General features: G+C 47.2%; 2 non-coding genes across 2 annotated transcripts; both read right to left on the reverse strand.

Moving 5' to 3' along the window:
• Positions 1-4026: 4026 nt before the first annotated feature.
• On the reverse strand, positions 4027-4098 carry trnae-uuc (transfer RNA glutamic acid (anticodon UUC)). Its single transcript has one exon. It is a non-coding gene; the product is annotated as a tRNA-Glu (tRNA).
• Positions 4099-6582: 2484 nt separating this feature from the next.
• On the reverse strand, positions 6583-6656 carry trnan-guu (transfer RNA asparagine (anticodon GUU)). Its single transcript has one exon. It is a non-coding gene; the product is annotated as a tRNA-Asn (tRNA).
• Positions 6657-10493: the final 3837 nt, after the last annotated feature.

The raw sequence follows: 10493 nt of genomic DNA on the forward strand, positions 1-10493 counted from the left end.
ACACTGACCTTCATTGGTTAGGGAATTGAGTATAGATGTTGGCAAGTTATGTTGTAGTTATACAGGACGTTGATGAGGATGCACCTGGAATATTGTGATCAGTTTTGGTCCCCTTGGTGTTCTGACTTCTGACTTCTTCAACTCTGGGTTTGTGTTGAACTTGATGGGATACTTTGTCCAAATCAGCATGTTTAAACAGTATCTCTCAGAGGGATTCATCTGAAACTTTTCAGGAGGTGAGCTCAACAAGATTGAACTATTCAAAGTTACTTGGACTCTATTTTAAACTTACATCAGGACCAGTAGTCAGAGACACGTACAGCATGGAAACAGACCCTTCGGTCCAACTTGTCCATGCTGACCTGATATCCGAAATTAATCTACTCCCATTTGACAACACCTGACCCACATACTCTGGCAGCTCATTTCATATATATACCACCCTCTGCATGAAGAAGTCGTCCCTTTTTATATATTTCGCCTCTCACCCTAAACCTATGCCCTCTAGTTCTGTACTCCCCCAGCCCAGGGAAAAGACCTTGTCTATTACCCTGTCCATGCCCCTCATGATTTTGTAAACGCTATTAGGTCACTTCTCTGCCTCCGATGCTCCAGTGAAAACAACCCCACGTTATTCAGCCGCTCCCTGCAGCTCAAACCCTCCAACCCCCAGCAACATTCATGTAAATCTTTTCTCATAGATAAGTCACTCTTTCAGTAATGAAGAAGGGTTAATACCCAAAACGCTGACTACTCCACATCCTGGTGCTGCCTGGCTTGCTGTATTCACCCAACCCCCGGCTTGCCAAACTCGGGTTGCAATATGTAGTGGCTCAGTGGTTACACCTGCAGCCTCACAGTGCCAGGGACCCAGGTTTTATTCCAGCCTTGGGTGGCAGTCTGTGAGGAGTGTGCACATTCTCCCAATGTCTGCGTGGGTTTTCTCTGGGTGGTCCTGTTTTCTTCCATAAACCAAAGATGTGCAGGTCTTGTGGATTGGCCATGCTTAATTGCCCATAGAGTAAGGTACATTAGTCAGAGGGAAATGGGTCTGGATGGGTTACACTTCAGAGGGTCGGTGTGGACTTGTTGGGACAAATGGCCTGTTTCCACACTGTAGCTAATCTCATCCAATACTTTTGTGACTAACGAATGGCAGAGAAGGCCAAACTTTTTCCGATGGTCTTGCGGTCTTAGGATTCTCTGGATCATTTCATTGGCAATGTGCAGTCCCGGGCTCAATGAGCAACAGTGTCCACTGAAGGCAAAGCTCATAGAATCATAGCACCCCACAATGTGGAAAAACAGGTCCTTCAGCCGAACACATCTGCACTGATCTTCCGAAGACTAACCCACTCAGATCCATTTTCCAACCCTCCATAAATTGCACACAGACCCCCAAGGGTGGAATTATTCTTGAGTTCCTGGTGCCATGAGGCAGCAGTGCTAACCCTGAGCTACCTTGGGGTTGGGTTTGTGTGGTGTAGGGGAGTCAATTGCATTCCAGCAGAAAACAATAACAGCTCACCTACTCTCCCACTGCACCCACTGTCAGAAATGGCAGCAGATTCAGTCCTGGGGGGTGACCGAAGGCAGCGTCACTGGTGGGATCTGATTGCTGGGAGCGCTGGTGCCCCCGCTAGTACTTCCGCAAGTTGCAGGAAAACATGAACCTCTTCCCACACTCGGGCCAGCTGAAGGGTCTCTCCCCAGGGTGGACACACTGGTGCTTCAGCAGGGCGGAGGAATTGCTGAAGGCTTTCCCACACTTAGGGCAGCAGAATGGCCTCCCCTCCTCCGCCACTCTCCCCCCCCACCCAAACCCCCGTGTGGTCCAGCTGGTGATTCAGCAGTGTGGAGGAGTGGGTAAAGACCTTCCCACATTCGGGGCAGGAGAACGGCTTCTCCCCGGTGTGGATAGACTGGTGCCTCAGCTGGGCCGAGGAATTGCTGAAGGCCTTCCTGCACATAGGGCAACTGAACGACCTCTCTACCATTTGGACACACCAATGGGCCAGAACGTCAGAGGAAAGAGCAATGCCCCTCCTGCGGTTGGGGCAAAAGAACGGCCTCTCAGTGTGGACCCACTGGTGTCTCAACAGGTGGGAAGAACTGCTGAAGGCCATCTCGCACTTGAGGCCGGAGAACAGCCTTCCCCGGTGTGGACCAACTGGTCCGTCAGCAGGGCAGAGGAATCACTGAAGGCCTTCCCACACTCAGGGCAGCAGAAGGGCCTCTTCCCCTCTGTGGACCCATTGGTGCTTCAGAACCCTTTCAAATTTCACAATATCCTTCTGATTGGAGGGACACCAGAATTGCACACAATATTCTAAAAGTGGTCTCACCAATGTCCTGTACAGCCACAACATAACTTCGCAACTCCAATTCAGGCTGCATCCAAGCAGCTTCGAAATCGACGTTTCGGGCAAAAGTCCTTCGTCAGGAACAAAGGCAGTGAGCCTGAAGCATGGAGAGATAAGCTTATCTCTCCATGCTTCAGGCTCACTGCCTTTATTCCTGACGAAGGGCTTTTGCCCGAAACGTCGATTTCGAAGCTACTTGGATGCTGCCTGAACTGCTGTGCTCTTCCAGCACCACTAATCCAGAATCTGGTTTCCAGCATCTGCAGTCATTTTTTTTCCCTTCCCAACTCCAATACTCAGTCAGAGAATTGGGAACGCACAAAAAACAAACAGGAAAGAATGGAGGGACAAACCGAATTTTTGAGAGTGAGCTTGGAAGCATCACTGAGAAATCGGCGGAATGGGTTTATTGGGGACGCGTTCTCCTTAAATATATTATATACGTATTTCTCTTGTGGTCTTCGTAGTTTCTCTGTGCTGCAGTGTGTAGCGGCTCGTTGAAATAATGTCCTGTTGAATCTTCGTTTGTGGGTGTTGGGATGATTGCTTCCGTGGTTAAGTATTTGTGTGTGTTGTTTTTCTGTCGACGCTAGTTTGAAGTTCCCCATTGACTGTTCGCTCTACTGTGACATCTAGAAATGGCACTGTGTTAATTTTCTCCTCCAATTCAAACCAGGAGCCCCCCTCAGACCCAAAGTCTCACCACTTGGTACACCAATATACCGACGAGTCAGTGCCTCGTTGAAATAATGTCCTGATGCAGCTTCGTTTGTGGGTGTTGGGATGATTGCTTCTGTGGTTAAGTATTTGGTTTGTGAGTGTTGGTTTTCTGTAGATGCTAGTTTGAAGTTCCCCATTGACTGTTCGCTCTACTGTGACATCTAAGAATGCAGTTTATTGTTGTTCTCCTCTTTTTCAAACTAGGAGCCCCCCTCAGGCCATCGTCTCACTACTTGGAACACCAATATACAGACTAGTCAAAGGCCTCCACTGAGGACTAAAACACCAAGTCGAAGATTCACTCCACTCCATTTACTCCATCCAAGAATTTTTGAACACCAAAGACACGAAGATAGAAGAGGATGGAATAATGTTGTCCTTTGACATAACAGCCCTGTTCACATCCATTAACATCAACGTCGCCAAAGAAAACTGAAGACACTACTCGAAGAACTAAAGACAAAAACACAGAACCAACTTCAGCCTGCAAAGATAACACTATCAACCTCGTTGAACTGTGCCTTACCACCCACTTCATATTCAGTAACAACCTCTACAAACAAATCAACGAAACGCCCATGAAACACTTATGTCATCAAAAAATGAAACAAATTAGAGGAAACCTACAACACCATCAACAATCTCCTTCCTGGCATAAAATTCACGAAAGAGGAGAACAACAACAAAGTGCCATTTCTGGATGTCACAGTAGACCGAACAGTCAATGATAAATTCAAAACAGCCTCTGCAGGAAAGCAACACACACGAACCAAGTACTTAGCTACAGAAGTAATCATCACTACACCTACAAACAAATCTGAACGAGGGTACTATTCCAACGAACCACAACACAGTGCAGCACCCAGTGACGACGAAGACCAAAAAGTAACTCTACAGCGCATTTAAGGAGAATGGGCAGCCCAAAAAATACACTGCAAATTGCTTCCCTGACCGGGAATCGAACCCGGGCCGCAGCAGTGAAAGCGCCAAATCCTAACCACTAGACCACCAGGGAGATGGCAGCGAGGTTTGAAAGCTCTACTGAAAATTGCTTCCCTGCCCGGAAATCGAACCCGGGTCACGGGAGTTCGAAGGCTTCCACCAAAGTTGTTTCTTGTATCCATTGCTCCCGATGCGGTCTCCCCTACATTGGGGAGACTGGAGCCCCGTCGCAGAATCAAGTCACAGCGTTTGAGGGAACATCTCCAGGACACCCGCAATAATCAACCCCATCGCCCTGTGGCCCAACATTTCAACCACCCCTCCCACTCTGCCAGGGACATGCAGGACCGGGGCCTCCTCCATCGTCCCTCCTTCCCCACCCGATGTCTGGGGGAAGAACGCCCCAACTTCTGCCTCGGATACATTCAACCCCAGGACATCGATGTGGACTGCACCAGTTTCCTCATTTCCACTCCCCCCACCTTAGCTGAGTTCCAACCTTCCATCTGAGCGCTGTCCTCAGGACCTGTCAATCTCCCTTCCCACCTATCCGCTCCACCCTCCTCTCTGACCTGTCACCTCCATCCCCACCCCCATTCACCTATTGTACTCTTTGCTACCTTTGGCCCAGCACCCCCCCAATTTATCTCGCCACCCCTGGAAGCGTCCTGCTTCTATCCCTGATGATGGGCTTTTGCCCGAAACGTCGATTTTCCTGCTCCTCGGAAGTTGTCAGACCTGCTGTGCTTTTCCAGCACCACTCTGATCTAAACTCTGGTTTCCAGCATCTACAGTCCTCACTTTTGCCTACCCAATAAACCCAGTGTGCCGATTTCACATCAACAAACAGACACAAGTAGACACAACGTCTACAGAAACCCTAGCACATTACTTTACATTAAAGACATCTGGGAAATGATGTCCAGACAAATCAAACCTCTCAGCATCATGGTAGCCCACAAACCTACCAACACACTTAAACAACGGCTAATGAACCTGAAATACCCGATACAAACAACCAGCAAACGAATGTTATTTACAAAATACCATACAAGGAAATATATACATGAACTCTGCCACACAGGTCTCTCTGGCAAGAAATGCTGGGATGAGATAAGGAAGATTTTTTTCAGCCAAAACGAGTCGGCACTGACTGGACATCCATTTAAAATCAAGGTTGTCAGCACAGGATGGAAGATCCGAAGGGATGAACAGTTTTCTTATTTCCTGAAGATTTACAAAGCTGAGACTGGGTTTTGGTGTTTGTTTCCTTTCCACTCCCAGGAGGCGCAGTGGTTGGGGCAGTGTGTTGGGGAAAGTGAAATGTGCCCGTGAGCAGCGTGTGGGGCTATTTCAGCTTCCCCTCCTCCGACAGCGCTATGACTTGACTCTGATGTTCTCAGGGACATTTCCTGACGCGAGACATTGAAAAGAGTCTCGTTCCTGCAGATCAGGAATTCAAACCGTGTGCCGGCTTCAGGACAATGAGAAAGATTAATTGGGGTGTGTGAAGAAGCTGTGAGCTGCATTTCAAACAGGTAGGTGGAGTCAGATGCGTCATCCATTGCGCCCCTGGCACTGTGCGTATCTAACGCCACCATGCTGCAGAGTTCTGACGTTATCACGGACATGCGCAGCAATGGGAACATTCACAAGAGGAACAGCCAAAGATAATCACCGTCACTGCTTCCCTTCCATAGTCCCAACTTTGTGAAGCATTATCTTTCACCGGGAAATAAAACACCTTTTTCCTCAGGTGCCTGCTTAACTTCGATCACGACTTCACGCCCCTCACTGTTCTAGTTTCATTTCCAAACTCTTGGCTCATCGCCTCAATAGCAGCTCTGTGGGTATCTGCTTGTTCCACCCTGTCAGGCAGATTCCCGACCAGTGCCAATGTGATTGAAATATTTCAACCCGTCCACTGATTGCATTTTAAAAAAAAACCGTGGAGCAATCTCCCTTTTCTTTTGATGTCGTTTCTCAACTGAAGTCGGCAGGGATCACACCTGCGTGTGGGAACCGCAAAGGATTTCATGTCCATCGCATTCACCACTCGGCCCACCAATACAGAACCAATACAGCTTCATTTCCCAGGTCTATCTGCCTGTGGAGCTGCGAAAGAGTAAATCATTGCTGAGTTTGTTTGAATCCAATCACTTCACAGGTTTCGAAAGGGTTAAATATCTGCAAATGGCGAGTCTGGGTGTTTCATCCCGAAAGATGAAATGGACGTTCAGTCAAAAACAGAAATTGCAGGAGCAACTCAGCAGGTCAGGCAGCATCTGTGGAAAGAGAATCAGAGACAACATTTCAGAACTCGTTTTTTACCTCATCCAAGTACAGCCAAACCTGCTGAGTTTTTCCAGCAGTTTCGCTTTCTGTCTCGGATTCTCAGCATCCGCAGTCCTTTACGTTCGAAATTCAATCAATTCAGAAACCCGTTTGTGCTGCCTCAGTGGAAAAGATTTCCGTTTGGGAAACATTTACCTGAAACCATGAAAAACGTGCACATTCGCAGCCAAGAAAGCGGTAGGAGCGAGAACAAGTAGCACTCCGTCCCTGGGTGGTCTCGAACCACCAACCTTTCGGTTAACAGCCGAACGCGCTGACCAATTGCGCCACAGAGACAGGTCCCAGCGCGGCTGGCAAAGTGTCTTTGAGGAACCTACTATTCAATTCATAATTCAACCCGCCCCGCCCAAAATTACCATTATCTTCTATCAGTTTTAATTTTCCATAATAAAGCCTTGGACATTCATTATGGAGACATGGGGACAGCCTGATCCCACCATCTGCAGGCACATCCATGACACTAGGAACGAGCTCTCCTACACCGGGGCCATCGCCCTCCAAGCCTTTCAGTGTTTTGCCTCTTCCCGAATTTTCTCATTGGCCCCGAGCCGAGAATGGGTTTGAATTCCTGATGTGCAGAGAATTCTTTCAATGTCTCGGGTCAGTTCATCTCCGGAGAATATCAGAGTCAATCGGCCTCTTAAACAAGGGGACGGTGTCTGGACTGTCTCTGCTCAGTCGGACAGTTCATCCTTCATTCTCCTCGAATTCCACTTCCCAAAGAGTTTCTAAAGATTCACAAAGCTGGAGACTGGGATTTGTGTTTTACTTCCTGAACATTTTTCCACCTGCTAACTGACAATATTTTGCCAAAACCTCTTCCCCATTGTAACACATGCATCATGTTCAGGGATGAGCAATTTCCATTTTGTGGAGACATTCCCAAGTTTGGGAATGTTCTCTTTGGAGCAAAGATGGTTAACTGGAGATTTTCAGGGGCTGTTGTCAATGATGGGAGAAGACGTGGTGTTTTCGCTGCTCGTTGGATGCTGCCTGAACTGCTGTGCTCTTCCAGCACCACTAATCCAGTATTTGGTTTTCAGCATCTGCAGTCATTGTTTTTACCTCGTTGATTTAAACCCGACTGCGAATCCTCTTGCAAGGATGCCTGCCTTGAAGAATTTTTCCTCCTCTCTCGACAAGAATCTCAGGGGGTCCCTCTCCCACTGCAACTCCCAGGTCATTTCCTCTGCTCTGAAGCTCTTCAACCATGTTGTGAAACAAACTCGGTACCACAGCCACATTTGCCTAGTTTCAAACTTCCAGCTCAGTTACTGTCTCCTTGACTTGTCCGACCTGCCTATCTTCTTTTCCACCTATCCACTCCACCCTCTCCTCCTTGACCTGTCACCTTCATCTCCTCCCCCACTCACCCATTGTACTCTATGCTACTCTCTCCTCACCCCCACCCTCCTCTAGCTTATCTCTCCATGCTTCAGGCTCGCTGCCTTTATTCCTGATGAAGGGCTTTTGCCCGAAACGTCGATTTCGCTGCTCGTTGGATGCTGCCTGAACTGCTGTGCTCTTCCAGCACCACTAATCCAGTATTTGGTTTTCAGCATCTGCAGTCATTGTTTTTACCTTAATGATCAGAAGAACCTATTGCCACTGACTCGGGTCAGTTACCAGAGGACAGGGATTGAAGTTCTTTAATGGAAAGCAGCATTTGTGTCGAACAAACACAGCGAATACTGCAGAAAGCCAACGGGTCGAGTAGCATCAGTGGAAAGGTAAACAGAGCCGACGTTTTGAGTGTGCTACGGTTTTTGTTCAGACCTCAGTGTTTTGCCTCTTCCCGAAGTTGGTCCAGGTCTGTGTCTCAATTGACAAACACATGGCAAGTGCAGTGCGGCAATGTGAAGTTATAGCCTTTGCTGTTTAAAAGAAAAGCAGTGCATTGTTGAAATGGTGACATATTGGAATGTGGAGGAAGTGAGGACTGGAGGTGAAAGTCGAAAAATGTGGCACTGGAAAAGCACAACAGGTAGCATCTGAGGAGAAGGACAGGGAACGTTTCGGGAACAAGCCCTTCATCAGGAATGATGTATGGATGTACTAAGCGGTCTCAGATTCCTTCCAAACCAGTCAATGCCAGTTGTCGGGCAGATGCAGCAGGCAATGAGCGAGGCAAGTGGTATATTACGAAGAGGAATTGAGTTCAGAAGTGGGGTCATTGAACATATTTAAGGCTAAGTTCATCTGAGTTTTGAACAACAAAGAAGTGGATGCTTATCGGGGGAGGTAAGAAAATGGTTTTAAGACCAGTACAGGTCATTCACAGAGTCTGACAGCACTGAACAGACCCTTCATCCAACTAGTCCGTGCTGAGTATGTTCTCAAACTAAACTCGGCTCACCGACCAGTGTTTGGCCCATAAACCTTCGAAACTTTCGTATTCATGTACTTATCCAAATGTCTTTTAAACGTTGTAACTGTACATGTATAAAAACATGAGGGGCATGGATAGGATTAATAGACAAAGTCTTTTCCTGGGGTGGGTGAGTCCAGACCGAGAGGGAATGGGTTTCGTGTTAGAGGGGAAAGATACAAAAGAGACCTAAGAGGCAACTTTTTCACGCAGAGGATGGTACGTTTATTGAATGATCTGCCAGAGGAAGTGGTGAAGGCTAGTACGATTGCAACATTTAAAATGCATTTGGGTAGGTGTATGAATAGGAATGGTTTGGAGGGATATGGGGCCGTGTGCTGTCAGGTGGGACTAGATTGGGTTGGGATAGTTGGTCGGCATGGACAAGTTGGACCAAACAGTCTGTTTCTGTGCTGTACATCTCTATCTCAATGTTAAACATACTCAGTGACCTGGCCTCCACAGTTTTCTGTGACAATGAATTCCATAGATTCACCACTCTCTGGCTAAAGAAATTTCTCCTAATCTCCATTCTCCCTTTATGCTAAGGCTATGCCCATGGGTATTAGTCTCTCCTCCCAATGAAAACATCTTCCCAATATCCAATCTGTCCAGGGCGTTCAATGTTCTGCACGTTTCAGTTAGATCCCCCTTGAATGTGGGCCTGTTAATCAGCATGAACCAAACCCTTCAGGATGAGGACATCCGTGATTAGATTCAACAAAGTGAGAATGGAGGGTGAGAGTGTGGGGTGGAGATTTTCAGCTTTTAGGGAAGAAGGTAGGAAAGAAAGTTTAATATAAATTATAATTGATCAGATGAGCCGATGGGCCAAGGAGTAGTGGATGGAGTTTAATTTAGACAAATATGAGCTGTTGCATTTTGATGAGGCAACTCAGGGCAGGACCTATGTGGTTAATGGTAAATTAATGGAATTCTGTGCTCAAGGAAGCAGTAGAGGCAGCTTCATTAAGACACTGTTGGATGGGTTTTTTGCGTGGAAAGGGAATTAAGGGAAGTTGGGATAATGCAATTAGGAGGTGCTGAGACGATTGATCGATCCGCCATGATTTTAATGAATGACAGAGCAGGGTCGATGGGCCAAATAGCCTACTCCTTCAATTACTTTGAAACGATAACCCTGCGTTTCCCATGGCCAACCCACCTAACCTGCACATCCCTAAACACTGGGCAATTTACCACAGCCAGTCCAAATCAAGGCCAGTGAGCAATGGAGTGATGTGGAAACCAAACACCAGAGAATGAGAGAAAGGGACAAGAAGAATAAATGTACTAGCAATCAAAACTGGATTCTAACCTTCACAAAAAATAAGACTAAAAGCTCAGTCTGTGAATGTGTGCTGCATTGTAACAAAAGCGAATTAATTGACTGCACACATTGTAGAGAATAATTATGATCAGAGACTCCTCACAGAGATATGGCTTCAGAATGACAAGGATTGGATCCGGAATATCGAGGGGATACGTGGCATTCAAGTCGACTGAGAGGCTCAGTAAAGGTGGAGGGTGGGCACTGCTAATCAAAGCACTGATAACATGGTAGTCTGGTGTCAGCTCGGATTTCAGGTCCTGATTTCTGTGTCCTCTGATCTCCCTGTTCCCACAGAGTTAAATGTTGTCTGTTCTCAGCTCTGCTCGATTTCTGTTGAAGCTTTGACCCCCTTTTGCACCATCTGGAGCAATAAAATATTCTGAGCCTCCTGGGAATGAGACCTTATCTATAC

This window comes from Chiloscyllium punctatum, chromosome 36, assembly GCF_047496795.1.
Source record: "Chiloscyllium punctatum isolate Juve2018m chromosome 36, sChiPun1.3, whole genome shotgun sequence".
Taxonomy (NCBI): domain Eukaryota; kingdom Metazoa; phylum Chordata; class Chondrichthyes; order Orectolobiformes; family Hemiscylliidae; genus Chiloscyllium; species Chiloscyllium punctatum.